General features: G+C 38.7%; 1 long non-coding RNA gene across 1 annotated transcript; it reads left to right on the forward strand.

Annotated features, from left to right (window-relative positions):
• Positions 1 to 7,144: 7,144 nt before the first annotated feature.
• LOC131636954 (uncharacterized) lies at positions 7,145 to 7,901 on the forward strand. The gene is made up of 3 exons (XR_009294231.1): positions 7,145 to 7,407; positions 7,484 to 7,750; positions 7,829 to 7,901. It is a non-coding gene; the product is annotated as an uncharacterized LOC131636954 (long non-coding RNA).
• The last annotated feature ends 6,160 nt before the right edge of the window (positions 7,902 to 14,061 follow it).

The following is a 14,061-nucleotide window of genomic DNA, read 5'->3' on the forward strand; positions in this document are numbered from 1 at the left end:
AATACATGAGTAACATTATTTTTGCTATTGTATGCATTGATGCGAGAAACGTAATGTTTAATATGTGTTATGTATTTATGACCAGGTGTATCTGTTGTATGAGATATGTTTTGTTGGTTTTTGAAAGCTTTTAGTTTTTGGGAACGTCATTGTGACACCCTTTTTATGTATGCATGCTAAATTAATCTGATTATATGTTATATTTTGGGGTTATAGAAAGGAGGTGTTACAGGTATATCCATGGAAAGAACCTAGATGTTTTGTTTTCGTAGGTGTACCTACGGAACAAACCCATAGTTTTCAAATTTAGAGCCTTCTGTAGATACATCTACGGAACTTTCCTTGTATGTTTTTTTAGGAGAACGAAATAAAATAGCAGTGCAGAATTTACAAACACATACTTAACCTTCCATTAGAATTAATAATTGACAAAAATGATTATATTGCAATGTTAAAGAGTGCATATATTACACTTTCAAAGTACAAAACACATCAATAGAACTGTCGCCAGCTAAATCAATTGTTGGTTCCAATTTTAACTTTTCCTTATTCGATTCCTTCTTTCGATGTTGTTCAATCTTTTGAATTTGTGCATCCTATCAACAAAAAGATTCGGCCACGTCTCAACATCTTCGGTATGATGAAGCGCCCATTCCGGTGACATAGATGGTATGGTGCATCTCGGTTTCACGTAAACTTGCACACAATGATTCAATTTTGTAAGCCATCCAATACACATGATGCGATTATTTGGATTTTTAGTAGGTGCGGAGCGGGAAAAGGGTTTCCAAAAACCCGTATCTTGTCAAGTAATGCACACCAAATCATTTGCGTATGCAATAAGATGTCCCATTTCTGGAAATCTCATCCATTTTGACACCGATACGTAAGCGCCCAACCAAGGAACAAGAGCTTCGTGCACCTCTTCAAATTTAACTTCCTCTCCATATAACCGCGTATACGAGACTTTATGCGTACTTAACTCTTGGATAAGTTAATGAACCACAATTGTATGGCTATCATCTCCATTACCAAGCAACACCGAGACGGCCCGGTAACCACAACTACCGTCCCCTTCAACATTGATGATCTGCTCAATGTATTTGTGCATAAAAACTGACATCTCATCGATGAATGGAATTTTTGGTGGAATAGGCATCTCTTTGATGAATAGAATTTTCGGTGGAATAGGTGTCGAAGGCGGTTTGGTTACGCGAGCTCCTTCGTTTGAACTTTTTGAGATTTTTGAGATTTAGAATTGGTGAGTCGGGAAAAAGTTTATTGACATGATCACAATAAGAAGGATCCCGTGTAGTCAAGTTGTCATTCGGTGTAGGCTTCAATTTCTTTGGAGCACCCTTTGTCTTTACCACTTGAGAAGGCGATTTCATGTCGGATATTTAGGGATATCCAATCTTCCGCAACAGTTCTTTGATGTGGAGTTTCATGTTTTCATTGGATTTCGAAAATATCTCTTGTATCGCTTCCAGCTCTATTTCATGACTTCTTAAGGCACTGATCAACTCTTCAATAGAAACTTCATTCAGATTCTTAACAATCTTGAATGCAGTCACCAATGGGCCCCATCTTCTAGGCAGGCTTTTGATGATCTTCTTGACGTGATCTGCCTTGGTGTAGCCTTTATCTAGCACTCTTAATCCAGCAGTCAGAGTTTGAAATCTTGAGAACATTGCTTCAATGTTTTCATCTTCCTCCATCTTGAAGGCTTCATACTTCTGGATTAATGCTAAGGCCTTTGTCTCCTTAACTTGAGCATTACCCTCATGAGTCATCTTTAAGGATTCAAAGATATCATGAGTAGTTTCTCTATTTGTTATCTTCTCATACTCAGCATGAGAGATAGCATTTAGCAATATTGTTCTAGACTTGTGATGATTTTTGAAGTCTTTCTTCTGAGCATCACTCATGGCTTGTCTTGACACCTTGACACCTTGAGCATTAACAGGATGTGTGTAACCATCCAGCACTAGATCCCATAAGTCACCATCTTGACAAAGAAAGTAACTTTTGAGTCTATCTTTCCAGTACTCAAAGTTTTCACCATCAAAAACTGGTGGTCTATTATAGCCATTAAAACTATTGCTTCCATTACCATTGTTGTTTTGTTCAGGTGTAGGAGTAGATGAAGTTTTTTCAACCATATTGACTTTGTGTTTTTCTTCCTGAATCTTTTATCTAACACGGTTAAGTGCTTGCACCTAGAACCGGCGCTCTGATGCCAATTGAAGGATAGAAAAACACTTAGAAAGGGGGGTTTGAATAAGTGTGACTTCAAAAACTTGTAAGATAAAAACAATGAACACAATTATTTTTATCTTGGTTCGTTGTTAACAAAACTACTCCAGTCCACCCCCTTAGAGTGATTTACCTCAACTGAGAATTTAATCCATTAATCCAACTGATTACAATGGTTATCCACTTAGAAAACTTCTAAGTCTTCTAGAGTATACAGATCACAACTTGATCACTCTAGGAAATCACCACTTAGAAAACTTCTAATTCTTCTAGAGTCTAGTGATCAGAACTTGACCACTCTAGGAACCTTTTACAAATAATGTAAAATAAATGTTTACAAGAGTAAGATTGCTTCTTATAAAGCTATAATCACAACAGTGATATTTCTCTTAAGTTCTAAGCTTAACACTCACTAAATATTACAAGAGTTTGTGAGGTTGAAGATGAAGTTCGTGAGCTTTGAATTTGACAGTGTTTCAGTATTTTTCACAAGAGTTCTCTATGCTGCTTCTGATCAGAACTTATATATATATATATATATAGGCGTTGAGAGAAGATGACTATTTGGTTGCATTTAATGCTTTGCGTGAATAGTACAACGTTGCATTTAATGTTTCACACTTTTGTCAACTACCTCGAGCCATGCTTTTGCTGCTTTTACTGACTTTGCCTTTTGTAGCTTCTAACGTTCCTTTTGTCAGTCATAGATTAGACTTAATAGCCTATCATCTGGTACTTGCTTCTGAATTTAGATTTGTAGATAACAATGTTTGAATTTCAGAGTCAACAGCTTGGTGCAGGGCATCTTCTTGTCTTCTGACTTTGAAGAGCTTTAGTGTGATACCATTCAGAACTTCAGTGCTTCTGCTTCTGACTTCATGTTCTTCTGATGCTTCATAGTTCGTGTTCTGATTCTGCTTGACCATCTTCTGATGTCTTGCCAGAGCATGTTCTGATGTAGCCGTCCAGAACCTTTTGAGTCAGTGCTTCTGAGTGCTGATTTGTGCATACTCTTTATGTATTTCCTGAAATGGAAAATGAAAAGAATTAGAGTACCACATTGTCTTATACAAAATTCATATATAATGTTATCATCAAAATATAATTGATATGAATTTGTATCCAGAATATCAGATGACCAAAGACAATTACACAGTTATAGCATAAGAATATATTCAGAGTGTGTGAATATGTCTCCCCCTGAGATTAACAATCTCCCCCTGAAATTAATACTAGAAGAATTTATAAATAAAAGACTTCCCTGATTATTTTTCCATTTCAGTCGAGACTTTCACTTTGAATAGAACTTCAGAGCATTCAGAGCTTCTGCTTCTTGCTTCCATAGGACAGCTTCAGAGCTTTGGATTTCTCTATGTAATCAATTGAATCATAGCATACTTGATTGTATTAGAGAATTCATAAAAATGTATCAGAACATTCTTGAATGTTATTGTTTACGGTGATTTCCGGTAAACAACCGCTAGTCTTCCAAATTATAATAAATATGATTTGGTTACTTGCAGGATCGACTAGATTGATCCTAGGACACATAGTCAAGAAGATTGTTATCAATGTTTGTTCGAACCATATTCATTATTTGTCTTCTTCAATAAGCGTTGTTCGATTAACAGAACAAATAGTCTTGACAATCACTTTGTTACATATAAATGTGACTTCATCGAAGTGACATAACATAAAAAATTAAAAGGACAATTGAAACGTAAAGAATCTTAAACTGCAGAAATATAAAAGGCTTTGAAAGTAAATAGCATGAAAGTAATTCGAAAGTAAATGACGTTAAAGTAAAGATGCAGAAACGTAAATGGCAAGAAGTAAACGAAATGCAGTAATTCTGAAAGATATTTAAAAGCAAAGGATAATACACATGTATTAAAATGGTGGTGTCATACGTACATTTTCTCAGCGAACTCTTTCTCTTAACGCTTGATACTTGAGTAAATATGTGAGTGATTTGTACAAAATGAACACACAGAATCCTAACACTAAGACTCCTATTTATACTAGTTTCGACCTTAACGGTCCTATACTAATCCGCTGCCACGTTTCTCATCAGAACTTCCAGCGAAGCCATCTGTTGTTGAACGGTTACGAAACCGTCTTCGAATTTCAAATCTTCCCGCCTGAGTCCATCTTCGACGCGTGGCAGTGTATTAAACAAACACTACTAAAAAACACGCTAAGTAGTAATACTTGAATACATATTCTATGAATTTTGTCTAAGTCCCGAAGACATATGCTTTCATTAATCTTTCAGCGTTCACTTATCTTCATCGAACTTAGAAGTCTTTATTTTTCAAAGCATGACCACCAGTAGCCATTCTTTTACTTTTTAAGGGATGGCCATCAGTAACCATCTTTCCTTCGATTCTCAACTCCTTCGAAGGACAAAATATAAAACGAAATCTTCAGCTAACAAATTGCCCCCAATAAATGCCTGTTTCGAGAATCAACAGAAATAGGCGTTTCTTGTCATTATAAGATTTCGTTTTTATGATCCTTGAAAGTTCCAAGACTGCTGACTAGCGTCATAATCACTGATAACACTGTTTCCGAAACGTCTTGTCATTTTCAAAGATGTCTTCTCATAACTTACATTCCCACGTTTTAACCTTACTTCCTGATCATTACTCCTACATACTAGGAGTGAAGCTAACGCATTCGACCGCCGTTGGATTAAATCACCAGCCGCCACGTGTCTCTCGGGCTTTACCCAAAAGATTTAAAAAGGTTTCCGTTAATCCTTTAAATACTTGATCTTGTGTCTCTATACCGCCTTTCATTCATCTTCTTCACCAAAAAATTGAAACATCTTCACTCTTTTTAGAATCTTGTTCTTTTAATCAAAAAATTTCTTCATGGCTTCATCTTCAAATGTTCTTCAACCCGCTTTGAAGCTCCAATCAACAACACGTTCTGGGGAACGAGAGTTCGTTCCAAACCCTAACACTGAAGAAATACGCGCTATTTACGCTTCCCAGGTAATCATTCCCTTTGAACTCTCTGGAAAAACTCTTGCCTTTATGGGTCCGTTACCGAGTGAAAGTATCCAATCTATGAATAAGTTTTTCCTGCTTACTACAAGACTAGACCATTAGTTAGCAAAGTTAAGATAGATGAAGCCGGTCGCTCTCCTTTAGGCAAATCTGCTAATATTGAGGAAACTTCAACCGCAATCCCTTTAGCTTTAAACAAAATTAGGTTAAACTATATGACCAATTCTGTAAAAGTGTTTAGGTCAATCCCTTTAGCCAAAGATCCTGACTTGTACTATGCCTGGCTAGAAAGGGTAGAGAAACAAAAAGGATCCTTCTGGAAAACATTAGGAATATACGATTTGATTCAACTGTCAAGAACGGGTTTAGAATACAACCAACCCATGTTAGTAGCAGCGGTTCATTTTTGGGATGCTTCTCACAACACCTTCCATCTCCCATGTGGAATGGTTACCCCCACGCTTTTCGACGTGGCCGCTATTACAGGACTTCGACCAACTGGTGAAACCTTCGATCCCAATGAAATGGATAATGACACTATTGGTTTTAACGATTCGCAAGTCACTTATACGGCATTCATCCAGAAGCATCATATTACCACTGAAGCGACAGTATCTGATGAAGAGCATATTGCTTTTCTAGCATTATGGCTTTCACGATGTGCCTTCTGTTCAAGGTCTATCCAAGTTGCGAAAAGGTACCTTTGCATGGCTAATCAATTGCATGCTGGGAAAAAGCTCAACCTCAGCCAACTACTTCTAGGGTCTCTTTATGAAAACCTTAGTGAAGCTGCAAACCTTACCAAGAATTTCAAATCTGGTAGTTTACTTTACGCTGGTCCTTTCTGGCTATTGCAACTGTGGCTTAATGCTACATTCGAAACTCATCTTCCCTTTCGAGGAGATGTCAATGAGGAGGATAGCACAATCAAAAATCGAACTATAGAGGGGACCAGGTTAGCTTACCTAACTCCAAAATAGGAAATGGGAAAGTTTCATGAACATTTCCTGGCGTATTCAATGATGTTTGCTCGGCGTGACCAGTTCGATCCTTCTATGGCCCCATTTGTACACAGAACAATAGGTCCTGAATGGTTTACTCGAAAATTTCCACCAACATCTCAGGATCAACAAACTGAATCTATGGAAATTTGGGAAGCCTTTCTGACTCCAAGATTATTTTACCACCGTCTTCGACCATCAAAGGGTCAATGTATCCTCATGTGCTATCAACCGAATTTGGTCTCAAGACAATTTGGGCTAACTCAAATAACACCCAAGTGCTTATATGAGAAAAGGAACCATATGTGTTTCCACACTTTGTATTTGACTGAAGAGGAATGTGAACAAAAAATCGACAAATACGTTGACGTCACCAATCTTTCTCCTATTCCTTTTGAACCTTCTTTTTACTCTACACCAGATTTTCATCAATGGTGGACAGAGTATTATAGCTCTCAAATTTTTGATGCTGATAGCCTTGCTCAGGAACTAACTGCAGCTTTCAATGATGTGCAGGAGAACTTCCAAAAAGGTACTTCCACTCATATTAAAGAAATCCAAGCTTTTCAAAAATTCTTTGAAACTATCTATAGGCCTGATGATCTTAGTCGGACTGTTCGTGAGGCTGCAGTTACTTTGCGCGAAAAGTTTTCCGCCAAACTAAATAAGTTGAAATTGCCCTCGTATGTTCGACCAGAACTACGTTATGAAGTGGCTTTCAAACTCAATCCTCCAAAATTCCCCCCACTACCAAGTGCTGATTTTGGTGTGGCTCTAAGTCCTCCTTTCCCAGACTGGTTCGTGTGTGGGAATGCTCTCAAAATTCTTCAAGAGAGTACCAAAAAACGCGCTGAACGAGTGGTTCCGACTAAGCATACCTTGGATACTTTCAAAGGACATCTTCATATAGATCTTAAACATGTTCGTGTCCTGACTCCAATACCTGAAGGTCTGGATTAAGGCAATCTTTTCGACTGACTTATCTTTTCTTTATTGATATACTGATTTCAGTCTCAACTACAGCTGTTGCACGAAGGAGGAAGATTAAGGAAGCTTCTGCCCCAAAAGACTCTGGGACATCTAAAAGCAATAAACCAAGTGGGAGTGACTCCCTCGTCACTGATAAGAAGCCCACGGTACATACTTATCTCATACTCTCAATCTTGTACAATATGTGATTAATACTCATCTTTCTCATTTTCCACTTGCCAGAGTTCGAAACCCCCAACGGGTTCGAAGCGTAAAGCTTCTTCGACCACTGGTTCGGATGGCGAAGATAAATCCCCTCCTCAAACTAGACAAGGACAGAAGAAAAAACACAAAGCTGTTACCCCTTCAAGAAAAGGGAAAAAGGCAAGTCCTTCCAAAGCTGTTTCTCCTGGTGATAAAGCGTCCTCTGAAGAGTCTCCTTTGAAAGCTGCTAGTAATGCTTTCGTTGTGGAAAGCCATAATTCAAGTCCAGACAATATTCCACCCAAGGTATTTTGGGTTTGTCCCACATATTATCTTGTGATTTTAACTAAATAATTGTACTGACATTTTACCTTGTTATTGCAGGATGATGCTGGCACCGCTACTTCCGGTTTTAAAGACCCTGGCCTCACCATTGATGTTGACAAACTTTATGGTAGTTGTCAAACTTTAACTTTCGTTAACTAAACTCCTCAAAAGTTTATTTATTTATTTATTTTTTAATAACTTTGCTCTGTTTAACATAGGTACCTCTCAAAATCAAACTCGTGTTCTTTCGCCAGTCTTTGAAGACGTTAGGCCAATTGCTACCATATTGCCTAATGAACCAGTCGAAGAAAGCCACTCTACTGACGAATCCCCACCTACCCATCAAGGCAAAAATTTGGAAGAGGATCATCCATTCTCAGGCAGCGACAATGTGAACCAGCAATCACATGACAACAAAAATTCTGCGTCGGAGAAAGATGCTATGGAAGAGATTTCTCAGCCTGAAAAACCAGTTTCTCATGGAACTTCAACTCTTGACGCAAAAACCATTCCTGAGACAACTTCAACGCCTGTCCCTGCAAAGCTTACTCCTTCTGAGCTTGAACAACTTAAGCAAACTGATCCTCTTAGTTTCTTAAAGGCCAATATGAATGTGAATACTCCTTCGCCTCCGGAGCTTAATGTCTCACCAGCTGTAACTGCAGACTCTAGTGACAAGGAAGATATTCCCAGTCTTCTTCGACAAATAAAAGAAAGATTCTTTGGGGTCAATCTTGTAGATGTTCTCAACCGGGACCCTATTAAGAGCCACAACTTAAACCAACTTCTAAAGAAAGTAGATTTGCTTCAAGTTTCCACAGAAGTTTCAGAGGTAATTGTTCTGCTGGGCTCTCTACTCGAGCAACTCCAAGCTAACATCCTTCGAAGGCAAAATGTCGAAAAAGAGTTATCTGAGACAAAGGCCTCTCATGACTCTTCATGGAATTCTGCTATGGACGCAACGAAACAAGGTGAGGCCCTCAGGCTCAAACATTCAGAAAATCAGAAGGCCATTGATGATTATGAGAAGAAAATCGGCTCTTGGAAACAAGAAATCAAAGTACTCGAGGGCAAGATAAAGGAGGCTGAAAGTTGTCAAGCAGTCCTACAAAAGTCTAATCAACAAGACTTGCTCGAAGTGGTGCAGTCAGGAATGAAACATTTCGAGACTGCACAAAAGTTAGTGCCAGAAATCGAAAGGTTGAAGAAACACCGGGCACTAATTGAACTTCGCATGTCTTCATGGGAGACTCAATATTTGAAGATCAAAAAGGATCTCCCTGAGGATTTCAACTAAATGTTTTCGATCTTGTTACTTATTGCACCTTTATTTTGTAATCGAGACCACTGTAGACATATAATATTTGTACGCTTGACTCCCATTTATCTCTATCATATTTGCCATTGTTGATTTAGCAAATCTTTCAATTTCTTGTCAAGATATATCTTTAGATTTCCTACAGTGCTTTTATTAAATGCAACATGTAGAACCTGAACATCCTTCGCAGCACTCTTGCCTCTAGACTTGACGTTTCCACTTCTTCTAGCCATAATCATTATTAAAAGTGACGTCACTTTCTCCAAAACGTCGGTTTTAAGACGTGCGTGCATCAGTTTAATGATTACTTCTCAACTTCCAAGGGCGGGAAACGGCGGAAGCCATAACTTCTTTCTTTGGAAAACCAACCGCAGTCCAATCACTGTTTGGCAATTAAAACCCACCCTTCAGTATTCCCCTTCTATATAAAGGGTCCAATATCACCTTTATTTCTCATTCATGCGTTTTTTCTCCAAACTAATCACAGAAAAAAGAAAACACACAACTTCTCTTTCAAAACAACTTTCTTACCTTACAATGGCTGAACCTCTCTTCTTTAACGACATCAAAGCCCTCATTAGAGGCGAGTTCAGACTCTCTGAGGATGAACTTGTTCGCCATTTCATCACCATCGAAACCCTGTTTGTTAACCAGGAACTAGACTTCTACTTTGAGGAAGTCCTGGAGGGTGCTATTTACCCCAACATGGTGGCAGAATTCTGGATGAATGCGTCTTTACGCATAGATCCTGAAGGTAGGACCACCATTGATTCTGTTATTCGACACGCTCGTCTCAGCATTACTCCCACCACTATTGCCAATCTGATAAAATGCAATAACTCCGGTGAAACTTTTGATGACAACAGTTTCAGCATGACTACTCATCTCATGCTGAGAACTCTTATGGACAATGACCGCTTCAGTGCCAAAGTCATCAGGATCTGGCACCAGATGCTCGTGGGGAACTTCCAACCTCGGCGGATTGACGAAAACAACATCATGGTTGAAGACTTGGAGTTTATCCTCTGTGGTCTTCGAGGGAGGAAGATTAACATCCCTTTGATGATCTTCAAGGGACTTGTTAAAGCTGTCTCTGCCGGTGTTGACCGTCGAGGGGTTGTGACTTGTCTTCCGTACGGGAGACTCCTTAGCTACATTTTTCTTAAGAAAGGTGTAGTGAGAAGGATGCGTAATTCTGGAGCCATGGATATGTTCGAGGCTGAACCCTCTCCCGTGTTGTCTTTGGACAATTTAAACCAAAGGATTGACTAGCAAGTTTTTACCTTAGGTTTAATCTTTTTATATATATTTATGCCTTCCTTCTTTTTTGTAACTTCAGATCCTATTCTTTGGATCTTTTTGTAATGAATGTACTCCCATGCTTGAAATGAAAAGAATATTTTGGTGTCTTCTTTGATTTTTCTTTCCATAATTCTTCCTGATTGTGAAGCCATTTTGGTGCCTGACCATTTTGGCTTTTCGTAGTACCCTGGGTATCTACGTCTTTGCAATCCTTACTTCGTGCATGCTAGGTTTATATCTCTTCAAATATTTCCCGTTTACTCTCAAGATCCTATGATCTTCTGCTAATTCTTCAATTTCGTAAGCATTGTTCGAGAATACTTTTAAGATTCGAAAGGGTCCTTCCCAATGTGGGGACCATTTACCAAGTGCCTGATTCTTTCGATCTATAGGTAAAATAACTTTCCAGACTAAGTCATTATTAACAAAAGTTTTACCTTTCACCTTTTTATTATAAGCTCTGGACACTCTTTCCTTTTGCCTTTTTATCATTTCCAGTGCTCGAAGTCTGTCTTCGTCCAAATCTACTAACTCATTCATCATTAACTCCCAGTATACGTTGGGAGGAATGTCTGCTTGTCTTTGTATCCTTACTGATTGCAAACATATCTCAATTGGAAGTACTGCGTCATGTCCAAACGTCAACTGAAAAGGAGTTGTATTCGTAGCTTCTTTTGGAGATGTTCGACAAGCCCAAAGTGCTTGATCTAAAGTCTTATGCCAATTTTTGGGTCTCTTTCCTACATGCTTCTTGATAAGGCCAATTATTATTTTGTTTGCTGCTTCAACCTGTCCATTTGCTTGGGCGTAATAAGGTGTAGAAGTAAATAACTTGAAACCTATTTCTCTGGCAAAATCTTGCATTTTTCGTCCAGTAAAGACTGATCCCTGATCAGTTGTTATACTTTCTGGGATTCCAAACCTATATATAATATGTTTCTGAATAAACTCAATCACCGCCTCTTGATCCACATTTGCCAGTGGTATTGCTTCGACCCATTTTGTGAAATAGTCTATTCCTACCAAAATGTATCTTTGCCCTTTGGATGACTTGGGGTGAATTTCTCCAATCAAATCTAGTGCCCATCCCCTGAAAGGCCATGGTTTTACTATTGTACTTAGTTCGTTTGCTGGAGCGTGTTGGATACCTGCATGTTCTTGGCACTCTTGGCACCCTTTCGCGAACTCTATGCAATCCTTTAGCATCGAAGGCCAATACATCCCATAACGAAACAAGAGCCATTTCATTTGGTGCCCTGCTTGATGTGCACCACATGCCCCACTATGTACGTTCGACAGAGCCAAGTATGCTTCTGCTTCTCCCAAGCATTTCAACAATACCCCTTCAGGAGTTTTCTTGAACAATTCATTTCCCATCAGAAAATATGACAGGGCTCTATACTTGATTTTTCTGTCTGTATCCGTCGAAGGATTTTTCAAATAGTTAATAATTGGATTCCTCCAATCTGTGTCAGCCAATGAATCTATATTTAGTACCTCGAATTGTTCTTTATTGGCATAACCCAATTGTGAATCTTCCAGATCACTTGGCGAAAGTTTAGTAAACATTGCTCTTCCTCTTACTTCAATCAACTCTTCCAACTTTTCTTTTGATACTTTATATCCCGAAGCTAATTGAGCCAAGTCGTTTGCTTCCTGGTTATTCACCCTTGGTACATGTTTTAATTCCACGTATTCGAATTTCTTGAGCAACCTATTTGCGATGATAAAATACATGATCAAATTCTCTTTGATGCACTTATACTCCTTTGTCAATTGTTTGATGACCAATTCGGAGTCTCCTTTAATTTCGACTCTGGTTGCCCCCAATTCTAACAAAGCCTCAAGTCCAGCAATTAAAGCCTCGTATTCAGCTTCATTATTGGAGCATGATGGACCTTCGATTTTATACTTGAGCTTTGTTGGAATTCCATCAGGAGAAATTATCAACATTCCAATACCAGTTCCCTCTCTATGCGTTGAACCATCGAAATATAACTTCCAAGGTTTCAAATCTACACAATGCTGATGATTCTCAACCACCGCATGGTCGACAATGAAGTCTGACACAATCTGACCTTTCATTGCCTTGAGAGGCTGAAATATTAATGAATATTCAGTAAGGGCTAAAGCCCATTTGCCAATTCGACTATGTAGTATTGGCTTAGATAACATATGTTTAATAACATCATAATGAGATGAAACGTAAACATCAACTGGCTTTATATAATACTTGAGTTTGATACAGGAGAAATACAAACAAAGGCAGAGTTTTTCTATATCAGTATACCTAGTCTCTGCATCATTGAGTACTCTACTTAAGTAATAAATGGCTCTTTCGATGCCATTCTCATCCTCCTGGGCAAGCATGCTGCCTATTGTTTTATCTGATGCTGAAATATATAGGCGCATGTGCTTCTTCCCATTTGGGGGAGATAGAATTGGTGGACAAGTCAAGTATTGCTTTATCTGATCGAAAGCTTCTTGATGTTCAGCACGCCATTCGAATTTTCCTTGCTTAAGCCGAAGTAGAGGTGAGAAAGCTTGCGTGCGTCCACTTAAGTTAGAGATAAATCTTCTTAAGAAATTTATCTTACCCAACAATGATTGTAACTCTTTCTTCGTGGAGGGAGACTTGGTCTCCATAATGGCTTTTGTCTTGTTTTGGTTGATTTCTATCCCTTTTTTGTGGACTACGAAACCCAAGAAATCGCCTGCCTGCACAAAGAAAGCACATTTAAGGGGGTTCATCTTCAAGCCATATTTCCTCATTCTTTCGAATGATTGGCTCAGATGATCGAGATGACTCATACCCGAGGTAGATTTTACCACAATGTCATCTATATACACTTGCATGAATGTTTCTATGAAGTCGTGAAATATAGAATTCATTGCTCTTTGATAAGTTGCCCCTGCGTTTTTTAAACCAAAAGGCATCACAACCCATTCGTAAGTGCCTATTGCTCCTGGGCAACGAAATGCTGTCTTGGATACATCATCTTCTGCTATAAAAATTTGATTGTATCCCGAATATCCATCCAACATGCTCAAATACTCAAAACCTGCGGCCGAGTCTACTAGCATTTCTGCTATAGGCATGGGATACTCGTCTTTCGGAGTAGCTGCATTAAGGTCACGAAAGTCTATGCATACTCTTAATGAGCCATTCTTTTTAATTACAGGTACTATATTAGCAATCCACTCAACATACCTTGTAGTTCGGATAAATTTGCACCGTAAGAGTCTTTCGACCTCTGCTTTAATCTTCGAGTGAATCTCTGGCGCGAATCTTCTGGGAGTTTGCTTTATTGGCTTCTTCCCTTCTTTTATTGGTAATTTCAATTCGACTAAGTCTCTTTCGAGACCAGGCATCTCATCATAATCCCAAGCAAAACAATCTCTATTGTCTTTCAACATTTTGATGACCGTTGCTTTCAATTCTGGTTCTAGTTTCGCGCTGATATATGTTATTTTCTTTTGATCATTGTCTCCAAGATTGACTTCTTCAAGTGGATCTTGGGCCAACATCTTTATGTTCGACGCCATCGGGTCTTTTTCAAATCCCAATGGTTCTTCGTCGTATATTGCATCTAACCTTTGACTTGGTTCTTCTCCTATGATCTCTTCAACTGGAACCGTATCTTCAGGGAGTTCGAAACTCGTACGTATT

Source organism: Vicia villosa, unplaced genomic scaffold (genome assembly GCF_029867415.1).
Source record: "Vicia villosa cultivar HV-30 ecotype Madison, WI unplaced genomic scaffold, Vvil1.0 ctg.001865F_1_1, whole genome shotgun sequence".
NCBI classification, from domain to species: Eukaryota; Viridiplantae; Streptophyta; class Magnoliopsida; order Fabales; family Fabaceae; genus Vicia; species Vicia villosa.